This window comes from Trachurus trachurus (genome assembly GCF_905171665.1).
Source record: "Trachurus trachurus genome assembly, chromosome: 10".
Lineage (NCBI taxonomy): Eukaryota > Metazoa > Chordata > Actinopteri > Carangiformes > Carangidae > Trachurus > Trachurus trachurus.
Window position 1 is genome coordinate 26,897,498 of NC_139894.1, and position 22,655 is coordinate 26,920,152.

Consider the following 22,655-nt stretch of genomic DNA (forward strand, 5'->3'; position numbering starts at 1 on the left):
GGTTGAACCCCAGACAGACAGCAGGATGATGGAGATCAGTGGATACTGAAACTTAAGCGCATCCTTCCAGCAAGATCTGCATCATCACATCATTACAGTGAAGGAGCTGCATGTGGAGTCTTAAGGTGGACGGGTTAGCTGGATGCAGCTGCTCCTGTGTGTGTGTGTGTGTGTGTGTGTGTGTGTGTGTGTGTGTGTGTGTGTGTGTGTGTGTCTGTGTCTGTGTGCGTGTGTGCCAGAGAGTGAGAGTCAGTCTGAGCATGTGATGGGAATCAGGGACAGCAACCTCCTTTTCAAACTTTGTGTTGTCGCCTACAGCCGTCATTGATCTGCTGCTGCTTTACATCGCAAATTGTGGCAAAATCTTGACAGTGCCAGTGTTGACTGCAGTGACAGTCTGTGGGTGGTGGTAACAGTTCAAATCTCGCAACTTGTTGCCATTTTCCACCATAGATTTGTGAAACTTTGTTCCTGCAGCACACCAAACAACACAAAGTCTGATAACACTCTTTTATTTCCCCAATCAAACGTTTCTGTGAGATGTGGCCAGATGTCTCTGTCCAACTCTGTCACCAGAACAGCTTTTATAAATGCAACAATCTGAACATAGTACAAAAAATAACATGTGATTACAGTCTCAAATTATGTTTGTGCCTGTTTTGTCTTGTCCCACCCCCACCGCCCCACCTCTAATTTTTCTGACAGAAAAAAAAAATGACCCTTTTTCTTCACAAAGGTCTGTCAGAATCAGGGTCAGCTCCTCAGCTCAAGTTATATGTTCACCCAGCTTTTAGGCAGTGTGATTTATGCACATTGTACATTATTTAATCTGCCAGTTGCAAAAGTGTTCTTACTTTTAACTATATTCCCTAAAAGACAACACTGACTCTAAGGGAAATTATCTCACTGATCCACTCCACCTGTATCTCCAGCATTTAAAGTGCTCCACTGCTTTTTAAATGATGTAACTACAATTTGTACCATTTACTACTGTGTTAAAGCGCCTGCTTGTCCTGTAGTAAACCTGAGTGGAGAAGTACACAGACAGGAAGTACCACTTTCCTGAATTGCACAATACAGAGGAATGAGATCTGATGGTTTAACCCATTTCTCATATACAGTATATAAACTTTAAGACCTTCATAGTAAAACCTTGTCAGGTTCATCGTGGTTGTTCTGTAATTGTGACGACAAAAAACGCTCAAACAATGTGACAGTAAAACATCAAAGCTCATTTTCTACTTAGGCTTTTCAAATCCTGAAACAAGATCATTACCAGGCAAGACAACACTGTCAGGAAAGTGTCAGATCCTAACAGGAAGTAACTCAGATGTCTTGACAAAGGGTTCATCCAGCATTCGAGTTAACGTCGTGATGTTCTATTTTTACCTCTCTGACATGCTAAAATTATCAAGTCATTTATTCATGACAGTGCTGTTGCAATCAGGCTACGGTGTAAAACACATTTTCCAGGCTGGGATAAGCTCAGTGGCAGAGATACCCACTTCTTGTCTGATTCACCCACATACGTGCACAACACACACAAACGCACACGCACAGAGGCTTTTTCAACTATCCCTGTGGGTAAACCTGGCACTAGACCCTTAACTTAATCTTTACATCCCAGCTATTGTAAAGCTAAACCTAACCCATGACCCAGCCCTAACCCTAAAGCCAAGCTCTATCAGGCTAAACAGGCTCTATCTTTGAGGACCTCAATTTTAGTTCCCACATTCACCAGTCCCCATGGGTTAGTGTGCATGTCCCCACTGGGACATAAGAACACACACATATTCACAGAGACACACTCACCAAAAGCTGGAGATGCAGGGAGAAACACTTCTTAATTAGACACGTCAGGGTTTGTGTTGGCACTGTTCAGTACAGTAGATGTAATGTGACAGCATGAAGCATCTGAAATATCCACAGCATCATCATAAAACCAGCGTCTGTCATGGAAGTCCACATCCATGTCATGGCATTAAAATGAACACTTAACCTAAAATGTATTATTATTATTTTTAAATTAATTGTGCCTAGGAGTCTTGAATGTTTTATGAAAATGTTTGTACTCAGTTGTGCTATAGTGAAATTCAGTAGAAGAGAGACCAAATGACATCAAAATATTATAACAGTGCAGAAGAAATGCAGCTTTATGTGTTTACTTGTATGTTTAGTGCATCTCAAACACATTGCTTTAAGTGTTGTAAAATAATCCCCCTGTGTAAAATGCTCATGTCTGTTTATTGGCCAGGATTACCCCCCGCCCAGCTGTAACTCACTGACCGGCTCTTCTCATTGGGTAGATCCACTATTGTCAGAGAAGCCAGTGACGGTCGAGACAGACAAACAGACTCGCATGACAGGGCGCTGCAGAAGAGTTTAATTTGAGACAGAAGTAACTGCAGCAGCTCTTAGATGGGTTAGTAAGGGGTGTGTCAGCAGACACACACCCTGAACCTAACCAATCAAAACCAAGTCTAAACACAGCCAACCAATCACAGCCGGACTGTTGGAAGGCCCTCTTCTGCACACACCCCTAACAATTTCTGTCATCAGGGCCGTACTCCTGCAGAGCCCTCGGGTTCAGCTGTCAATATCTGATCTATTTCTTCAATATAACACTGCACAAAGCTGCGTTTGGGTTGTGCTGAACATACACGTTGAAAGATGAGAGAGTCTATAGCTCACAGTTTAGTTTTACAGTTTTTATCATTTGTCCAAGCACCAATATATTATTTGAATGTTGTTTTATGCTGTTGTGGTGTGTATCGATGGGGTGGAGGTAAATCGGTGCCCTATACCACACACTGACAACCCACGAAAAAGAGAGCATTTGTGTATAATGTTTGTGAATGAATGATGAAAGGTAGATGTATAATAATACATTACAATTAATACACAATTAATACACATATCTGACTTTATTCAACAATGAGTATTCACGTGACTCTCTGGCAAATGTATAAAGACAAGTGCAGAAGCTCTCAGGACACAATCAGAAGACTACCACACCTATAATAATACACTTCTATTGATCAATTTTACTTGATGACTAACATTATTTGTATCAATTAGTTAAAAGCCAACATAAGAGAAGCTGTTAGTTTCAGTATCAGTTTGACGGACTCTGAGTTTTAGCGCTAAATCTGTTCTTTGTATTTCCGGACCATATGACATCAGGTTTGTTCACACACAGACAATGATGCACTGCAAATGCTGAGCTAATATCTGACAACTGGCTATTCTGCGACTGTCTTGAGCTTTAATCCAGACCTTCTGCCAGTGTTGATATTTACAGAAAGCTACAGTTGTGCAGTGTTAGGAGCACAGACCCCTCGCTGTGAGCGAAAATTACGAGACAGTAAATCTTTTTTGTCCTATAAAAGATAGCAGAGAGCTATTCTCCATCTTCCAAAAGCAGAGCCAGTGTTGATTAAATGGTGAGAGTGGCCAGGTTCCCTCTTCCTGTTGATGTTATTGAGTCTACCACTGCTACTCCAATAACCTTTCCTCCTTCCCCACCTCATCCCCCAGCCCACTCCTCTGACCACAGCAGTCCATGCATCTCAGAAACATCAGCGTTTAGCAAAGTAGAGGAGAGGAGTGGAAATATTTAAACCAAGGCTGCAGGAGTTGAGTGTTGTTGCTAACCAACCTTTGTTCTGTCCTGAACAGCTGAAGCTGCACCGAGCTCAGCTGGCCTTCACCGCTCTGCCTCTCAACTCCCTCTCTGTTTTACTCTGTGAAAATAACTTCAGTGCGTGTACTGCTTGCTCTCCCCTGTTAAAAAGTACAAAACCAACCCTACAGTATCTTCCATCCCAGGCAGACTGAAGTGTAATGTAGGTCTTCTCTGATCATTGCTGTTGGCATGCCTTTTGAGATACATTGACAGTTTCTTCCTAAAATAGCTTTATCTGATGCCCAAACATGCTCCTGTCACTGATGCTGTATCTAGTGCTGCATACCTCAACTCTCCTGCTCTCTGCCTCCCTCCCTCCTTCCCTCCTCCTCCTCTCCCTCCCTCCGTCTCTCTCTTTCTGTCCTGCTGTAGCTGACTGTAGCTGGAATGAGTGGTTCAGCTTATGCTTGGCCTCCTGTCAGTCAGCCACACAGAGGAGGAGAGAAACAAAGAGAGAGAGATAGAGAGAGGGAGGGAGAGATCTTTAGCTTTGAGATTACGAATAGATGCTGCAATAATGCACACTGTAAAACGTCCAGTAATAGCCTGGTCCTTTTTTCACCTCATTGAATTCAGGGACAGTTTTATTGTGCATAGAATGTGTCTAAAATGAATTCACTGCTATTCTGTAAAATACTGCAGTGTTACCTTCCTCCAGCTTAAATGGCCTGGCTTTTAGTGCAGGTTTGTTTAGCAGCATTATAAGAACAGTTCAACATTTTCAAGAATATGCTTATTACATTAGTTTAGATTTTTTTTTTCTTCTCCCAAGTGAGTTTGGAAGATCAGCATCAATCTTCTACCTGGCTGCAGGCGAACTGCGTAAGATGGTTAGCCTAGCTCAGCAGAAAGACTGAAGGCTTTGGGGAAGTGATAGCTTGATGTCAAGAGTTCAAGAACCAGAGGTGGGTAGAGTAGCCAAAAAATGTACTCAAGTAAGAGTATAGTTACTTTAGAATAATGTTACTCAAGTAAAAGTAAAAAGTAGCCATTCAAACATTTACTTGAGTAAGAGTAGAAAGTACATGGTGAAAAAGCTACTCAAGTACTGAGTAACTGCTGAGTAACCTCTGATTTGTTCGTTTAATGATCAGCGCGTAAATGTAGGCCTAATCAAATACACAAAGATATAATAGCAATGAAAAAATCCAGATATTGCCAAAGAACAACATTTAACAACTAAGACAAAAGCCTAAATAACATTTTTTTTTTTTTTTTTTACAAAGTAACATAAATGAAGACAAATTCAGCCACAATAACTTACATAGGCCTATCTATGAACTGTCCATAAGCTCTTTGTGTGGGTGTGCTGTCTGTGTGTCTATCTGTGACTGTGTGTGTGTGTGTGTGTGTGTGTGTGTGGGGGGGGTCCTATGATTGGTTTCTAGTGAAACCAAAGTCACATGACCACACCCCCGAAACTGGAGAGGTGGTCATGTGACTAGGAGTCACATGTCTCCAGGTGTGTATGGGGTTTAAACTTCCTAGGGAGGAAGAAGAATAAGATGACCTGGATGACTGAGAACCTTCACATACATTATCCACTATATCCACGACATACCAAGGCGGTCTCCTAATCAGTTACTAGCCGCAGTTTCTCAAATTCGAGGCGGAGTGGCCGTCCTGTTTACCGCAGAGATTTTGTGTGCAGTCATGTGACTGACAATCAGACAGGATTGGTTAAAAGAAGGCAAACGTCGCGAGTGGCTACATCTGATTGGTGAAACGCAGTCATGTGACAGAGGCTCGGAAGTATCTCCATTAAACAAACAGATCGCACATTGGATCAATAAGAAAAAGTAGCGAGTAGCGACCGGAATGAAGCTCAATGTAACGGAGTAAAAGTACCGCTTCTTCTGAAGAAATATACTCAAGTAAAAGTAACAAGTATGCTGCATTGAAACTACTCTTAGAAGTACAATTTATCCAAAAAGTTACTCAAGTAAATGTAACTGAGTAAATGTAGCGCGTTACTACCCACCTCTGTCAAGAACACACATTTTACATCTGGTGAAGGTCAAAATTCAGCAGACGACTGCATCTCCTGTGTTTAACCCATACATACACAAAACTGTAATGCTTGTGGTGTTGGGGAGCTATGTGCTGGAGCAGAAGTTTGTGAGTTTGTCTGTTCAACCTGTGCTCTCAGACTGTATGTGGCAGCCTGTGCTAGAGTTGATACTATACTGGGCATTGTTTTTCATGATAGATCTTTTTGATATGTTTTATTGCTCTGAGAACTTTAGAGGTGTGGCTATGCATATTTTTTGGAATAAGACCCACTGTTGTCCCCATTTCTAGTCTTTATGCTAAGCTAGGCTAACTGTGCCTTGACCTGAGCTCTGGTCTTCACATGCAAACATTAGACTGATCAATCTCATTGTTGGAACAAACAAATATATTCACTAAAATATGGAGCTATACTTTAAAATGACCATTACTGTAATCTCACCTTCTCCAGTGATAAGCCAACAGTTATGGCTTTTCTTTTCCTCAAGCTATAATGTATGTGCTTTGTGCTCTGTGTAGTAGCCTACTCTTAAAGACTCTTAAAGACTGATTGTGAGCTGTGTGCATGCATGTTAGACCACGCTGACTGCCTGACCTGCTCTTAAAAGACTATTTGCACGTGTGTCTAACATTAGCACCTTATGAGCAGCAGTATAATTTGTTAGAGCTAGCATGCACTGCTGTCTCTCAGCTCAGGCTCACTTCAGTGTGTACAGCAGCTGGAGGGCAGAACCACTGTGGCATTGATCTCCAAATCCCAGAATTAGGAGATTTTTGCTCTGGGCCAGCACATCAAAACAACAGGAAACGTATCCAAGGCCACACCCTTGAACAAGTCGTTAAACCAATCCCAGTGAATTTACTCGTTCATTATGGCTTTCTGTGGTGCCACCACGTTCAGGTCTGTAGTGAACGATCGTCTCCATTAGCCTGCGACGGGAGAGAAGTGTTCGCAGGGACCTAATAAAATCTGGGTTGTAGGTTTTCCGGCTTCTTAGTGCATGTGAATCATGTGCTCACGGTTTTTACTGGGAACAAGACTGTGTGAATTCTTAACTGAGATGTATTCCACCTTAAGAGGGAGTAAAGGTGGAGCTCAGACTGTACATACATACTGTACGTTAGCATGAATGTTCACCCAGGGAGATTCACCAGTCGAATTGGTGACTTGACAAGACCGTGTGTGTGTGTGTGTGTGTGTGTGTGTGTGTGTGTGTGTGTGTGTGTGTTGGTCTCTCACTTGTCTGTCTCATCCTTTTCCCCTCTTTGTTGCGTTATCTGTGTCTATTTCAGACACCCTCTGTGTGTCTCTTTCTCTTGTTCCTCTCTCCTTCTGTCTTTCTCACTGTCCTTGTCTCAACAGAGCATTATACCTCTGTACACACACACACACACACACACACACACACACACACACACACACACACACACACACACACACACACACACACACACACACACACACACACACACACACACACACACACACACACACACAGAGGCAGAGCCATGCCAGTTAGCTGTTGCTGTTGCTGCTGTGCTGCAGATGCCCCAGTGTGCTGTCATTAGCAGGGAGATCTGGGGCTGCTATAAATTATGCACACTGAATAACAGAAGGCTGAGGATTTCTCCCCTCTGCTGCCTGCATCTATGTGTGTGTGTGTGTGTGTGTGTGTGGGGAGGGAGGGAAGATGAGCGAGGATGTCTTTGCTCATTTATGTTCTCCTGACATCATACTGATCAACTTTGCTTGTCAACATGTGTGTGTATTAGCGCACCTCTCTGTGCCTCAGCTCACTCACGACTGCCTGACTCTAGTACATGTCCTTCACTTATGTAGCGTGTGTGAGTGTGTGCGCTTGTGTGTGTGTGTGTGTGTGTGTGTATCCTTCCTTGTGAATAATGTATCAGCACTCATCTTTTCCAGCAGTCAGCCTTAGTAGAAAACTTAGACACATGCCTCTTAAAGGGACCAGCCCAGTGCCACATGGCTCGGTTTGTGAATGAGAAAGGTCTTTGTATAACCCTGCTTACACACACACATACACTCACACATATGCACGATCAGAAACACACAAACGAACACATGCAGATGTACAGCACACACCACCCACACACTCATGCGGCTGCTGCTGCACACACCCTCCTCACTGCATCAGCAAAGTGCCTGTTTCAGACAGGATGGATTTGGACGATGCGCTCTCTGTTCCTCGGTCCAGATTATTTTTTACACAGAATTAGATTAGACATCACATTCAGAATTGAATAATTGGAAATGTTTATGCCAAGAACCTGTCTGTTGGTACCCCAGATAAAACATCAAAATATTTCAAGTTTACACTGTTTCAATAAATCTGAGGACTGTGCTACTCTTTTCTTGGAAAGCCATTTTCAATCTTTGGCATTCTTCTCCTTAAGTAGCCCTGCTGTGCCAGACTGTAAGGGTTTGGCATGCAGTCAGCAAACGCCTGATATTCATGAAGTTGTAAAATGACATTTTCAGCCGTCACTATAGGTAACACTTCATGAACAGGAGCGACTCTCGCTCTAACCTCCTCAGTGCTTTTGATCAAGGCATATAAATCTGTGTCACAGGTTATGATCAGAACAAGAGTGTGGCCATTATAATCGACATTCGTACAAACATGAGCAACAGAGAAACAGAGAGAAATGCTCTGCACAGACTTTCTGGGCAAGAAAAGGGTTAAAACATCCCTTTGGTTCTATATAGGAGGCTATCTTTGGCTCAGAAAGGTGGGCTATCTTTATCTCGCTTTGTTGTGGGGATCTTTGATGGTGACAAGTAGAGTATCTTCATCTGTCTTCCAGATGTCCTCCTCAGCCTGTCTAGATGTTATCTTTGAACTATTATAGCTTTGTGGCTGATAGTATTGTACATGTGATACAGTATGTTTGTCCTCCTGGCATCTTTTTATGCCTCAGTGTGAGCACGTACAGCAGTAGTATGTGTTTGCCTTTGAGAAGTGGATTTTCCTTTAGAAGGATCATTGTGCTCATTAATGGAGAAGATGTTGGTAAAACATGAATTGATTCTAACTCATGAAATGATATTTCACCCTCCCTTGTCAACCTACTTCAAGATATTACGTTTTTTCTTAGTTGGTCAATTATGTTGCAGTTTCAACAACTCTCAAGATTTATTTTGTCTCATTTCTATTTTCACCAAGGTAAAATACTGTGGATTTGATGCTGCACAGCAGATGCATCGGTAGTACCAAAACCATCACACTCAAGTCAAAAGCAATGTGAACAAAATAGCGACATTAGAGGATGTTATGTTGCTATTAATGTTAATCAGATATCCATGTTGAATGTTTGGCTTCGTCGTAAAAGATCGCTGCCGTTTTAGCCCAAAGCAAGAAAGACATAACACCTGATTCTTTCAAGGATATGGCAGGTTATTCTTTTAATATTTTTATTCTCAACAAATCCCACGGAAAAGACCCAAATGACCAGAATGCATCACTCCATCTGTCAGTACTTTCCATTTCCTCTAAAGTGTATGCAGCACTCAGCCATGAGCCTATTGGTTCCTACTGAAGATGTAGATCTTTAAAGACCTCACAACTAGACAGGTTCATTAAAAAGAAAAAGAAAAAAGAAGGTTTTCAATAATTTCCGGAAACAACTTTGTTTTTGTAACAAGTAGAGTCTAGAGTATTTCTGGCAGTGAGATCCACTCAAAATACACCGTCACACATTTGCAATGAAGATGCCAGGTGGTGTAATGCTGTGTCTTACTGTTTTTCATATCTTTTAAAGTAGGCTACACTGGCATAATGTTGATCAGGAGTTTTATTCTTTTCAGTGGATTTGGTAATATATTAAATATCACCTGACTTATCCTTTAGTAGAGTTAACATGTTTCAAACACTCTGCATAATTGTGCAACATTATAACATGTAGAAAGAAGGTAAAATAGCTTATCATGCATGTGACAGTTTCTTCTGCTGTTTCCAGGGTTATAGTCCTTCCTCTCAGTGGTCCAGGATGTCAATACCTTCATTAACCTCATTCACCAAGGTCTACTGTCCATCTTCATTACTGTCATCCATTTATCTGCCAGGTGTCACCTGGAAACCAGTGCATACATTTCAGCTGTTGAGTATGGATTTGTGCGTCTTCTCTTTGACTCCACGGCTCATCAGTATTTATATTATCTGTAAAAATAATCACATTGCGAAATAAGCCTGAGTCGTCTAAGATAAGCTGTGTTCGACTGAAATAGGAAGGTTGAGACGGAGAGTACAATCATTTGTTCTCTTGTTCCCCATATCATTCGGAGTTTCATGAATTATTACTGAAAGCTGATAATTTTAATTAATGTTACACTAGCTAACAATTGAAACACCCCCAATTTCCTCTGACCAGGGTCGAGAGGAAGTCAGAAGTCAAATAACTCCTTTTCTTCGATGTTTTACTCTGTTTTAAACCAGGACAACATCATACAACTTTATATCAGCCCAAATCACAGCCCACTCTCTTATTTGCTACAATGAAACACGCACAGTTTCTTATTAACCAATTGGAAATAACAAAACACAGCATTAGAGTGAGATACAAAGTGTCTCTTCAGCAGCAGTAAATGAGCACTCTGTTCAATGAAAGTTGGGCTCAGGCACAATAAATCTTGTGCTGCGCTTGATTCTTTGGTGTAAAGCATCACAGGCTGACCGGCTGGTAAAGGCTCATGCAGCGATCACTTAGCTGAGGTTACATTACAGGATTTCTGGGAATTCAGCTTCAAACATTACAAACTGGGTCCTGTTGCTGCTATTTGGTGCTGCCAACATGCAAAGTTGCCAAGTGCAGATTTAATCCTCAATAAACCTTTGTCAGTGCACTGCGTTCATTTGAGTGGATATGGAAAAGCCAGTGGGACTTCAGTGCACAGTAGTGCCAGTCAAAGAAAAGGCCAAGAGGCTGGTGAGACATTAATTTTTTTAGGATTTGTTTCTGCCCCAGTGAACTAGAAAGCAAACTGGAAATGTGTCTAGGTCAAACATTCCTACCGTACGTAGAGCATTTACCTTCCAACTGTAAACAATAGCTTCGTCTTTGCACTGTTCAGTATGTCCATGCAGACAAAGAAGGTAAAACACACACACACAAGCAAACTGTCCTGATAGCATAAAGGTTAACAGCACGGAGCATGAACTGTAAAATCTCTGTTTTATTTTCATGTGACCTTTGTTGCATTTTTTTCCTAAACCACTACACTTCAATTCCCCCATCCCATCATTGGCAACCCAATGAAATAGGAACTAAAGCCCCCCCCCCCCCCCCCCCCCAAAAAAAAAGACAAGCTATAGTGCCAATAGATTGAAATCTAACATTTCATGCATAAAAAGTCACTTACTTTTTGCAACAGCAAAGATGCAACACCAAGAGTCCAGAGAACAACACTTAAGAACAAAATGAGGAAATTCAGATGATACATTTTGACCAACACCTAGTGATTATGAAAATATTAAATACAGTGGATTTCCTACCTTCCAATGCAGATGGTATGGAGGACGGAGGTGCAATGTGTCGCACTCAAAACACAAATTTTTACAACTTGCTCTGGTCTTTGGGCAGTGACTTCATACAGTATGTAAGGCTGCAGGCTTAGCTGTGACTTGCAAAATAACTTTGACCCTGCTCTGTGACATGCTGGAGGTCAGCTTTAACTCCTGTCAACCAGTGTATAACCTGCACAACTTGAAATGTATGAATTTTGCTTCCCTGACAGAGAAGTCTGCTTTCAGTCCCACATGTCAGAGGCAACACACATTTATGAGTCAGAGTGGAGTAAATGTGCACTGAGCTCAGTGGTGACAGGACATTTTGTTACCTCTAGCCTCTTGTCTCTTGTCTTTGAATAGCTAGCTCTAGTCCCCAGTTTGCAAAGCACAAGGCAAGTTTACAATATGAGACTAATAACACTAATAATGAGACTGATACAGGTGATGGTAGCTGTGGGTTTGAGGAGGATCAGCGCTATTCAGAAAGACTTTTTGAGCATGGTGTTTCTGGACTTGCAAATGGTTTCAGTTGCTTGTCCTTTCCACGTTGCTCTTTGAGCCTCCCTCTGCCTCTCCATCTGACCCTGGCTCTTTGCTAAACCAAGACCAAACCTCAGCTTCTCCTGCATCCTCTGCAAGCCCTCTGACGATTTCAGTGTTGATTCTTTTTTATCGGAGAGAAAAAGGCAACGAGTGTAGGAAAATATGCAGAATTAAAATGAGTAATTAGTGCGTATAATGAGAGAACTTGATGCTTGTTTTTCCAGAGGAGGGCTGGCAGGTGGAGTTGGTAGGTGGAGCTTCTCTTGGACAGCCTCCCTGTGTTTATCTCCAACCCAGTTGTTAATCAGAGTTTTTCTTTTCCTCTGCTCCTGGCTCCTCAGCTCAGAGGTCAGGCACTTAAAGCCGGTTTGACTTCCGCTCCTCAGACTCCTCCTGACTCCTCTGATGCTCCTTTTTCAGATCAGACAGTGTGAATCTGGGTCTGGTGGTGATGGGCTCCTCCTCCGCCTTCATCACCTTCTTCCATTGAAGCATCTTTCTTCAGTTTCTTTTGTTTTTGTTTCTCCAGGGCCTTTCACTTATTTGCCCTCCTCTTCACCTCCTCTCTCTGTTTGGCCTCCCCCTCAACTCTTTCTGCCTTTTCAATCCCTCACTTTCTTTATCTGTTTTCTCTCTTTCTTTCTCTCTTGAAGCTCTTCCTGACTAGTTTTGCACTTGATCTCTGTTTCTCTCAACTCTAACTATTTCCTCTCTGAAATATTTCTTTATCTTTTCAGGGGTTAGTTTCCTGATGCTCTTGATTGTCTCCATTTTAGCCCGGAGGTTGTTGTCTTGACATCTTGTCCTTGTTCAATGTTGTATTGTTGATGTTTCATTTTCATCATGATGCCACCAGAAAAGAGAAACCTTGAATATTCAAGTGGTGTAACCATGAGACAGTTCCATGAATTATCATTTAAATGATTTATTCCTTTACTTCATCTCACGTATGCTTCTGGACCAGTCAATGTCTATATTATACTATATGTCTATAACATTTATAACAAGTAAATATGTAATATGCTTAAAAGTAATCCCATAACGCAACTCCTCACAACTCTAGTTTGTAACACAGACAGAAAGATTTGTAGCTGCCAAGTCGTCACTGTTATTTCATCAGACTAGTCAAAGCTCTCCCAGAACAACTTTTCACTAGCTGGGTTTTACCAATAACTTGACTTTGTCATGTAAAAATGGCAGAGAACACTTTTATAGACACATTCACAGCATTTGGCTCGCACTTGACTTTCAGGAGGCTCTGAAACAGCCACCACACAGTGTGTGGTATGGAGAAAGAAAGAAAAAAAAACACAAGCACAGTAAATCAATCAGACTCGTGTGACTGTGGGCCATGGTGCCACACGTGAACAATAACAAAAGCAAATTCCACTTACATTTTTTATCAATCAATTCCTTAAATTAGCCTTTGATTGCGTTCCTGCTCCACCATCTAATTAATTAGAAAATTATTGGCCCGTGGCCAAACTTACTTATACCGACCTCTGCTCCATATGACTGTGTGTGAACCTTGCTGAGAGGTTTACGATTGCACAGTAAGCATTAAAAAGTCCACTGAAAGCACTGCAGTTCCATACGTGCCCCACACACATTTATGGGCTTAATGAATGAACCAGCAAATTAATTATCTTTATTGGCGTTGAACTTGCTACAGCAGAGCCATCTTAAACATGCATTATCATGTCATCCTCATACTGGACTGGTATCGTTTAAAATGTCCAACAATAGTTTTTTTTTTTTTTGTCATTTAACGAAAATTCGCAATAATTCACTTCCTGTCTAAAATCAGGTAGAATAACCCATATCCTGGTAACTTGGAGACTGGTAGTGTATTTACAAATGGCAGCGTATGGACATAAATAAATGAGGCCATGGACTGAACCTTGGTGTACACCACAAGAATGAAATCCCATCATTGTTTATTTGTCTTTGAAAGCTGCAGGAGGGCATCTTCTCCCGGCAGTCTGACCTCTCAGAGGGGCAGAGGGGTATCTTTCTGCCTTCTATAGGATCTTTAGCTCCTCATGGAGGGCGGTGGTGATCAATGCCTCAATCCCCTTATCAGGAGAATAGTGTCTGTTAGTCTGCTTTACAAGGCTGCTGTTAATGGTGTGTGTGCGCGTTGAGGGGGTGAGGCTGATGGGAGAGATGAGAGGTGAGAAATGGTGGGGTGAGGGGTGGAGGATAAGAAATGGAGGCAGGAGAGGCGAGAGAGCAGGATGGATGAAAACAGGAAAAGGAGGCAGAGGTGAGAGAGAAAAAGAGGAAGGAAGATGGATGGATGAGGGGTGGGGAGAGGTGAGAGAGAGGAGAGAAGGGGTGGGGGGCAGGAAGAGAGAGAGAGAGAAAAGGAAAAAAGATAAATGAAGGACAGGTGGGGAGCAGAATGACTTGCACACGACTCCCAGCCTTGAGAAAGAAAAAGAAGAGGAGGAGGAGAAAGGAGAGACAGAGAGAATAGCTTTTCCCCACCGTTCTGCCCGCAAGCCCTTCATTAACTATTCATTACCAACTCTGCACATCCTCTCCACCTATCTATCTATCTATCTATCTATCTATCTATCTATCTATCTATCTATCTATCTATCTATCTATCTATCTATCTATCTATCTATCTATCTATCTATCTATCTATCTATCTATCTATCTATCTGTATATCTATCTGTATATCTGTCTGTATCTGTCTAACCATGGTCAGTTTCTGTTCTTCCTCCATTTCTTCACTTCTCTCAGTCAAACCATCTCCCTCTCTCTGACTTTCTCACACCCACTCCCTTCCCTTTATATCTTACAAAAGGCTCGACTGTACATTTAGAGCGGAAGACAGCCTCTCTCTCTCTCTCTCTCTCTCTCTCTCTGTGTCTTTGAAAGACACCTGATTTCTTTTGAATCTGAGGGGTGTATTTATACTTAAATAGATCTCACTGCAGCCAATAGACAAACGCACAACACCAGTGATGACAGACAAGGTCAAGTCAGCGTGTGTGTGTGTGCATGTGTACGACAACAAAAAAACAAAAAGGGAAGGGAGCGATTTATTGAGATTCACTCTTGCAACCACACACACAGAATCATTTTCTTTATCAACTGTGTATGTGACACACACACACACACACACACACACACACACACACACACACACACACACACACACACACACACACACACACACACACACACACACACACACACACACGGGTTGCCCTGGGCTTGTTATTGCTGCTGTGCAGAGGTTAGCTGGGTGATGCTGCATGAAGGCCTGTTGTGGCTGCTATCATTCAACAACCAACGCTCATCTCTTTCTCTCTCTTTTCCCTCTCTCTCCCTCTTTCTCTCTCCTACTCTTTCTCAATCTTATTTTCTCCCTTTCTTTCTGCCTTACATCCTCCCTCTCTCTCTCTCTATCTCCTGCTCCCTCCCTGGTTTCCATGGTGACAGCTGTGCGCTGCAGAAATCACACTGATCGGAGAATGAGATAGAAGGAGCTTCTCCCTTTTATACATGAACACACACGCAGGCACACTCTCTCACACACACACACATACACACACACACACACACACACACACACACACACACACACACATGCAGGCAAACACACACACACACACAATACATACAACCAATGTAATACACACAGTATGTTCGCAGATTCTGCGAAAATGACACACACATACACGCACACAGAGCAGTTTCCTTACCACATGTCATTGTACAATTTATGAATGTACTGTGCTCTTTGCTCCCTGTCTCACTAGTCTGTCAGCTGACTCACACACTCTCACACTCACACTCACACACTCTCAGGCCATGTGTGTGTGCAGGCATGTTGCTGGCCAGGCCTTCCCAGGCTGCCGCACCTGTCTGTGAACACACCTAATTGGTTTGGCTTCCATATCACTCTCAGTTATTGGATCATGCTTAGCAAGAAATTAGATCAATTTTGTTGATGCCGGCTTTGCTGGACAAAGAGAGAGAGAGAGAGAGGGAGGGAAAGAGAGGGGAGAGGGAGGAGGGAGCATCAGCTGACCTTGAGAGAAGGACCTCTTGATGGACAGCTGATGGGAGCGCTGGTCACGTGTGATTGGCTAGTGGAACAGGCTGGTCACAGGCTATTGGCCAGACAGTGCTGTCCATTTGTGGCTCCCCGACCACCATCACCACCACCACCACCACTAGTGCCTCTCCCTCCCTCCCTCCCTCCCTCCCTCCCTCCCTCCGTGCGCTCACTGAGGAGTTCTCCCATCACTCAGTGATACAGAAGGCTTGGATCAGCAACTTACACACATACACACACACACTGTACAGGATTACACACATCCGTCAGTGCAGACAATAAAGTGTATGCGTGTACTGTGCATCACACACATGTTCTCATACACATCCACGGTGCTGTGGAAGATCTCAGTGTGTGTGTGTGTCTGTGTGTGTGTAAATTGCAGCTGCAGAATTAGACTTGTTATGGCTTGCTTGGTGCTTGTGCTGTGTGGGATGTGTGAATCTACTCTAATTGTGTTTGTGCACATGTACTGTATTTCAGAGTCTCTCTCTCTCTCTCTCTCTCTCTCTCTCTCTCTCTCTCTCTCTCTCTCTCTCTCTCCCTCTCCCTTTCTGTCTCTTTTTATGCATAACTGAAGATTGTTGTGCAGGCTTTGCTTTTTGCAGTCAAAAGAATAACTCCTTATCAAACTAAACCTCACCCTCAGACACAACATTTCCAAATTAAGTCAATTTAAATTTATTGCCGTTTTATCATGACATTTTTTTCTGTACTTGTTAGCGAGCAGTGCAGCCAAAAATAGGCTTTTTTTCTGAGATCTTAGAAGAGCTTTTGACGGGACCCACAGGATTTATTATCTGACTTGGATGTTCTCCAGCGTGTTTACTAATAGTTTTACAGGTAAAAAAAACTCATAGGTACAAAAATAGCACCATTTCCTTTTTGGATTTCAAAACTATTGTAAGGTTATTATAATTATATTATAAATCAAAATGTTACATTTGTAGCCCACATTTCCTGTCATCTCAGTGCAGTATGGACTCAGGTTTGACAGTCTTGTAAAGGATTGAGCTGATATTGTGTTTTTTTATTGAGGATGTGTGCTGCTGATGTTTTGTCCCAGCGTTCATCATCTCCAAATGTCTGAATCTGCATCGTGCACATGTACAGTGTTCTGCCCAATGAGTCCAGCCCAACCCGCCTCCACTGTTTATCCAGTTTACAAATCAATAGATTAGTCAGTCCTCATTCTTCAGATTTACATGAATGGCTTCCTTTAACATAGGTCTGTTTTTAATGAAAACACTTCTTGATAAAGATCTACTGTCTAGTGTAATATAATGTTTTCCTTAAAGTAGGAGATTCTCAGATGTGTATAAGACGTCGTGTTCAATACACACACAAGAGCCTTGGGACCTCACTGGGATCCTTGTGCTGTCTTGGACATGTGTTTTTGCTAATTAATGTGGTGAAATGAAGGTCTAGGCAATGAGATAGGACGGAAATATCAATTGAATTACTTATTTAAAACATCATCTGTCCAACATCCTAATGTACCTTATAGGTGCTAATGTGTTTCTGGCATAGAGAGAGTGGTTTTAAGACTTAATGGAGAACCCTTCACAGTAAATTCTTCCTCCTCAGCATTTGTGATTTGGTTTAGGAACATCAAGCTGCAACAGTCGAGTGAGCAGAAAGGTTGTTTATATGTTTTACAGCCTTTTCTACCTATGAGTGTGCACAGTTAAACATTCAACCACAAGAACCTACAGTACCTGTCATTTATGAATTAATCATCACAACTACAGTAAAAAGAGATCAGTGAAGGTTTTTTATTGATCAAACATCTTTTTTATTTTATTTAACATGAATGCACTTTAGAGCAGAAGGTCTTTGATGATGAACAGCAGGTATTTCAATGTCTGATTAAAATACTGTAACCAAACAATAGACTCTTTTAGTTTAAATGCATCAATCGCTGTAAAGGACAAACTCACAAGGATGTTTATCCAAATATCCAAAGTGACCCCAGCAATTATGCCGAATGCTCAAAACGACTTAAAATCGGAGTGGGAATTCATCAATCCGACACTGTCACACTCATGAAATGCGGGTGTCACATCCATGAAGGGTGATTTCTGCCTGGTTTACTGCAAACATTCCCATGCTGCCCAAAAAAACCCCTCCATGTTGCCTGAGGAGAGGGATGATCTCATCGGTGACCAGGTTCACCACGCACAGCTGCTGCAGGCGGATTCTCTCCTCACTTACCTGCTTCAAAGCCTGACAGTCTCACCTTAGACCCACCAGATGGATGCCTGTTAAGTCGAGCTGCCCTCAAAAATATAGTCCCACATTGGTTTTATTATTCTTAAAAGAAGGAAAAACATATGCACCAGTTGGCTAAAATAATCTTGTTTCAAGGTCTCATCCAAATACCAGTAGAATTATTTGTCTGATTTGTGAAGTTAGTTTTTACAAAGTCAATTTGCAGTGAAAACAAATGGGATAATCATGTCCAATTGTTTTAAGAAAATAAGATGTATTACTAAGGCTTACAATAAGACCGGCTATGAATTAAAGGGAGCGGTTATTCCAATGTGCAGGTACTTTTTTTATCAGCAGGAAATAGTTAAGCTACCTCAAGCATCAACAGTAAATATCAAGTTTTATTCAACATGTTGGATCTGAACTAACAATCACAGACAAGAAAGTTGTTATGCACTACTAATTTGCTTTGCCACTTACATTTTATTTTTATTTAGCCTTTATTTAACCAGGTAAAAAAGACCCGTTGAGATCAAGATCTCATTTTCAAGGGCGACCTGGCCAAGAGGGCAGCAGCACACGTCGTCAGCATTTCATAAAATGCAAAATACATTACAATATTACATTACAATAAATAGGGCCATAGTACAATAGAGGTTAAAACAAAAGTGCAAGGAGCAGGGGGGTCATGGTGGCAAGAATGGTCAGCAGAGGCACCGCTCAATTGATTTTTGTTGTCGGTCCTTCAGGAAGTGACGGAAAACATTAAAAGATACGAGTTCAGACATTTTCAGTTCAGCATTTCAGTTCAGCCTTTCATCAGGAAATGTAACTGCTGCCTGGATTAGGTTGAATGGTAATGCCCCCCTCCCCCCAGCTCTGGCCCAGTGGTGGGGATGTATTCAGGATGGGTGGTTGGCGTTTAATACAAATGAATTTGACACCAGAGACTGAAGTCTTGTGTGTGTGGTTCATCTTGGGTTACACTGAGGGAAAGATTGTGGCTTGGGTTAAATCTGGGGAAAAAAAAGAAAACGCTGACTGTCTTGTGCTTCAAGTCAGCATTGAATTTTTCAATCTCACACCGCGTTAAAACAAACCTCAGCTGTCAGTTTGTAGATGTAACTTTTAAAACATGAATCGTACTCCAGCTGCTTCAGAGGATTTTGTGTTGGAAGAACAGATATTGACAGAAAGTCAGATCTATCTGTTTGATAGCAGCACGTCATGACTCTGCAAGTGTGTTTTACTGTTTTTTATTATGTTTATGAAAAATATGATTTAGTTTCACTGAAAAGTTAGTAATTAGTGGGAAAAATGATAACACAATTACTGTAGATGTCAAGGTCGAACTACTCCACATCATAAGGAAATAAGTCTAATAACTTTATTAATCTTTTATTACGTATCAGTATCACTCCATACACTTCCATGTTAAATGCAGCGCGTTTGCACACGCAGTTTGTTTGAGAACGGTTGAGAGGAAATTAGCTGAATCCACAGTGCTGCAGATATAAAAGGACATTTCAACTGTTAATCACAAAATGTGCTGCAGATGAATGAGTTTATTCCTCTAAAGCAGGGGTGTCCCACAGGCCAAAACTGGCCCGACAGAGGGTCCAATCCGGCCCTCAGGATGAATTTGTCAAGTGTGAAAATTTTAAATTGCACATATCTTGAAATTTCAGGTTGTTCATAAATGTTTTGTAAAAGAATACTGTACTTTTGGACTATTGAGCGCACCTGAATATAAGCCGCACCAGCTAAATTTGAAAAGAAAATACATTTTGTACCTATATATAGGCCGCACTCGAATATAAGCCGCAGGTTTTCATGTTGTAACATTTACACAGAAAGAGGAACTATGCAAGTCCACTCGTTTTCCGCTGTTTTGGTTACGGTCCTCTCGCCCATGTGCATTTGTTTACAACGAAGCTGGCGAAAAATAATGTAACATATACGATGTTAGGCGTTTGTGTTTGTGTAGTCTTAACCGTCATAAACAAAAGATTACGGGTTATGGAGCGCGCTTGTGTTGCGGTGTGCAGAGACGTGAGCTGGGACACCGGGGCGGGTGCAAAAAGTAGCGGCTTATAGTCCGAAAAGTACGGTAGTTCATTAACTGTAAACATCTTCATAATGTATTAAAACAAAGGGAAATATTCAAAGTTCTTTTTTTTTTACAGACTATTATTTTACTGGTCTGGCCCACTTCAGATAAAATTGCGCTATTTGTGGCCCCTTAACTAAACTGGGTTTGACACCCCTGCTTTAAAGGAAGGTCTATGTTGTAGTCAGTAAAAGATGTGCTGTTTAGTTCGACTCAGTTTCCATTAATCTTTTAACTTAGGACTTAACCAAACTGGTCACTCAAGCTGCTAAGCTAGGCTAACAGAGGCTCACTGGACAGACAGAGTGGTTTCATCTGACTCTGGTGAAGAAGAGCATTTCCCCAAAATGTTACAATGAACCTTTAAGGTGGACATCATTCACAGCTCAGTGCTGAGGAAGACGAGCTGTGCATTGCTCCTGCAAATGTGATTAAACTGATCATTCGAGGGAGTTGGGAGGGATTGATTAATAGATTGACAGAGGATTGACTGTTATTTAACAGTATGTATGGACAAACTGGCTGTCCTCGCCTTCTCCTCCGGTGTGTCTTAACCTCCTACTCGTGTCTGCGTTATGCCAAGCTTTGGAAAAATATTCCAATCTGCAGAGACCTAAATTTCATTTTAACACCTCACTCTCTTTCTCCCACACATATTTAAAATGAACTCCCTGGTTTTTGGAGAAGTCACAGTTATCACACTGTCTGTTTTTTTCTCCTTGTGCTGCTTTGCCACAGTGAAATGATACAAATATGTTAAGAACTGTAGTGTAGCATCTGTGTGGAGTGAGTCTGTGGTTCTGCAGCCCGACTCATTCAGGGTTTGAGATGACGGGTGTTTTCCCAGTGATGCCAAAGCGTTGGAGACAAAATCAGCATCTTTGTGAGAGTTTTATGTTGACTTGATCCTGCTGTTATTTGTGTCTCCTTGCCATATTTCCTTCCTTTTGTTTTGTGGCATTTCTAGTTAATTTACTCTTGATTATTTCTAATGTATTTACTGGCTGTGAAGCAGTTTGTAACTTGCTTTTGAAAATCACAACACAAACAAAGATTATTATTCTCTGAGGTATTTTGTCATTGTAAGTCTAAATGTCAAATCCGTACTGCTGGAATTGGCCTAAAGTCGCCCCTCCCACAATGAAATCTCATCTCTCTTCCACATATGGCATATTGTTATTAGATTACAGTTCCCATGATTTGCTCATTGTCTCCTGCAAAATATCCAAAGCAAAATGCAGGATGAGAGCAGCGAGCAGGCTGCTCATTGTCCTACAGAAAACAATTTGTCATGACCGGATTAAAGAGAGGAAATCGGTGAGTTTTTACACATTTTTGCCGTAATAATAAAAGATCCTGGTAACTCGCCCTTGTTTTAAATATGAGCTACACTCTAAATGTTTCCTGTAATGACTTCCAGCCAGCACTGCCTAGAAACAGCTCAGCTTCATAGGTTTAATGCTGCATTCATGCCACATTGGATTTACCATAGATGTGAGCTGTCACATGTGATGTAAAGAAACATAAAGCAGAGACATTTTCACATGTCGTCTGCACGCTCCAGTTTACAGGAGGCTGCTATTTTGCAAGACGTGTTGTCCGACCTGCACTGAAAAGCAGAGGTGTAGGTTTATACTTCTTGTGAATGGACAAAGACACTCATTTTCCAAACAGTCTGACCTGGCATTCATAGTTTTGTATGTGGTTGTTAACATAATGCAAGGGGCGGAAATAGTTGCATAAGACATTAGAAAAAAAAGAGCTGGGGCTGCGAATGTGGGAAGGCTGTTTCCAGAAATGTGAATAATTATTAAAGGGATAGTTCACCCAAAATTCAAATTTCACTCATTATCCACTCACCCTCATGTTGACTAAGGGCTGGGAGAAGTTTCAGAGTCCTCCGTGCCTTCTCTGAGTTACAGGGGGGCTCGGCGCAGCAGTGCATGTCCATATGACGGTTGCAAACGGAGCTCACTTTTCTTCGTCCAAAAAGACACACCAAAAAAAAACATCCAAATACCTCCATAGTGCTCGTCCGTAATGTCCCTCTTGTATTGAAGCCCCAATATGAGAAATTGTTCCGAAAAAAATTAAATAAGTATATGTTTTAAGCTTGTTTGTAGCGGAAGCTCCCAGCACTGCTCTTCCTGGTCCGTCCAAATCTCGCACGATTTGCATTGAGACCCAGTTCACGGCTCCGCAAATCGTGTGAGATTCTGGCAGAGCAACACTGGGAGCTTCCGCTACAAACAAGCTTAAAACATATACTTATTCAATTTTCTTCAGAACAATTTCTCATGTTGGGGCTTCAATACAAGAGGGACATTACAGACGAGCACTATGGAGGTATTTGGATGTTTTTTTGGTGTGTCTTTTTGGACGAAGAAAAGTGAGCCCCGTTCGCAACCGTCATATGGACATGCAGTGCTGCGCTGAGCCCCCCTGTAACTCCGAGAAGGCACGGAGGACTCTGAAACTTCTCCCAGCCCTTA

The 22,655-nt window shown here is 41.8% G+C and overlaps 1 protein-coding gene across 1 annotated transcript in view; it reads left to right on the plus strand.

Annotated features, from left to right (window-relative positions):
• The window catches only part of nrg2b (neuregulin 2b), a gene marked incomplete at both ends in the record, with an annotated part of 54,346 nt that overhangs the window by 773 nt on the left and 30,918 nt on the right, over positions 1-22,655 (plus strand). The gene's annotated exons all lie outside the window — the stretch shown is intronic.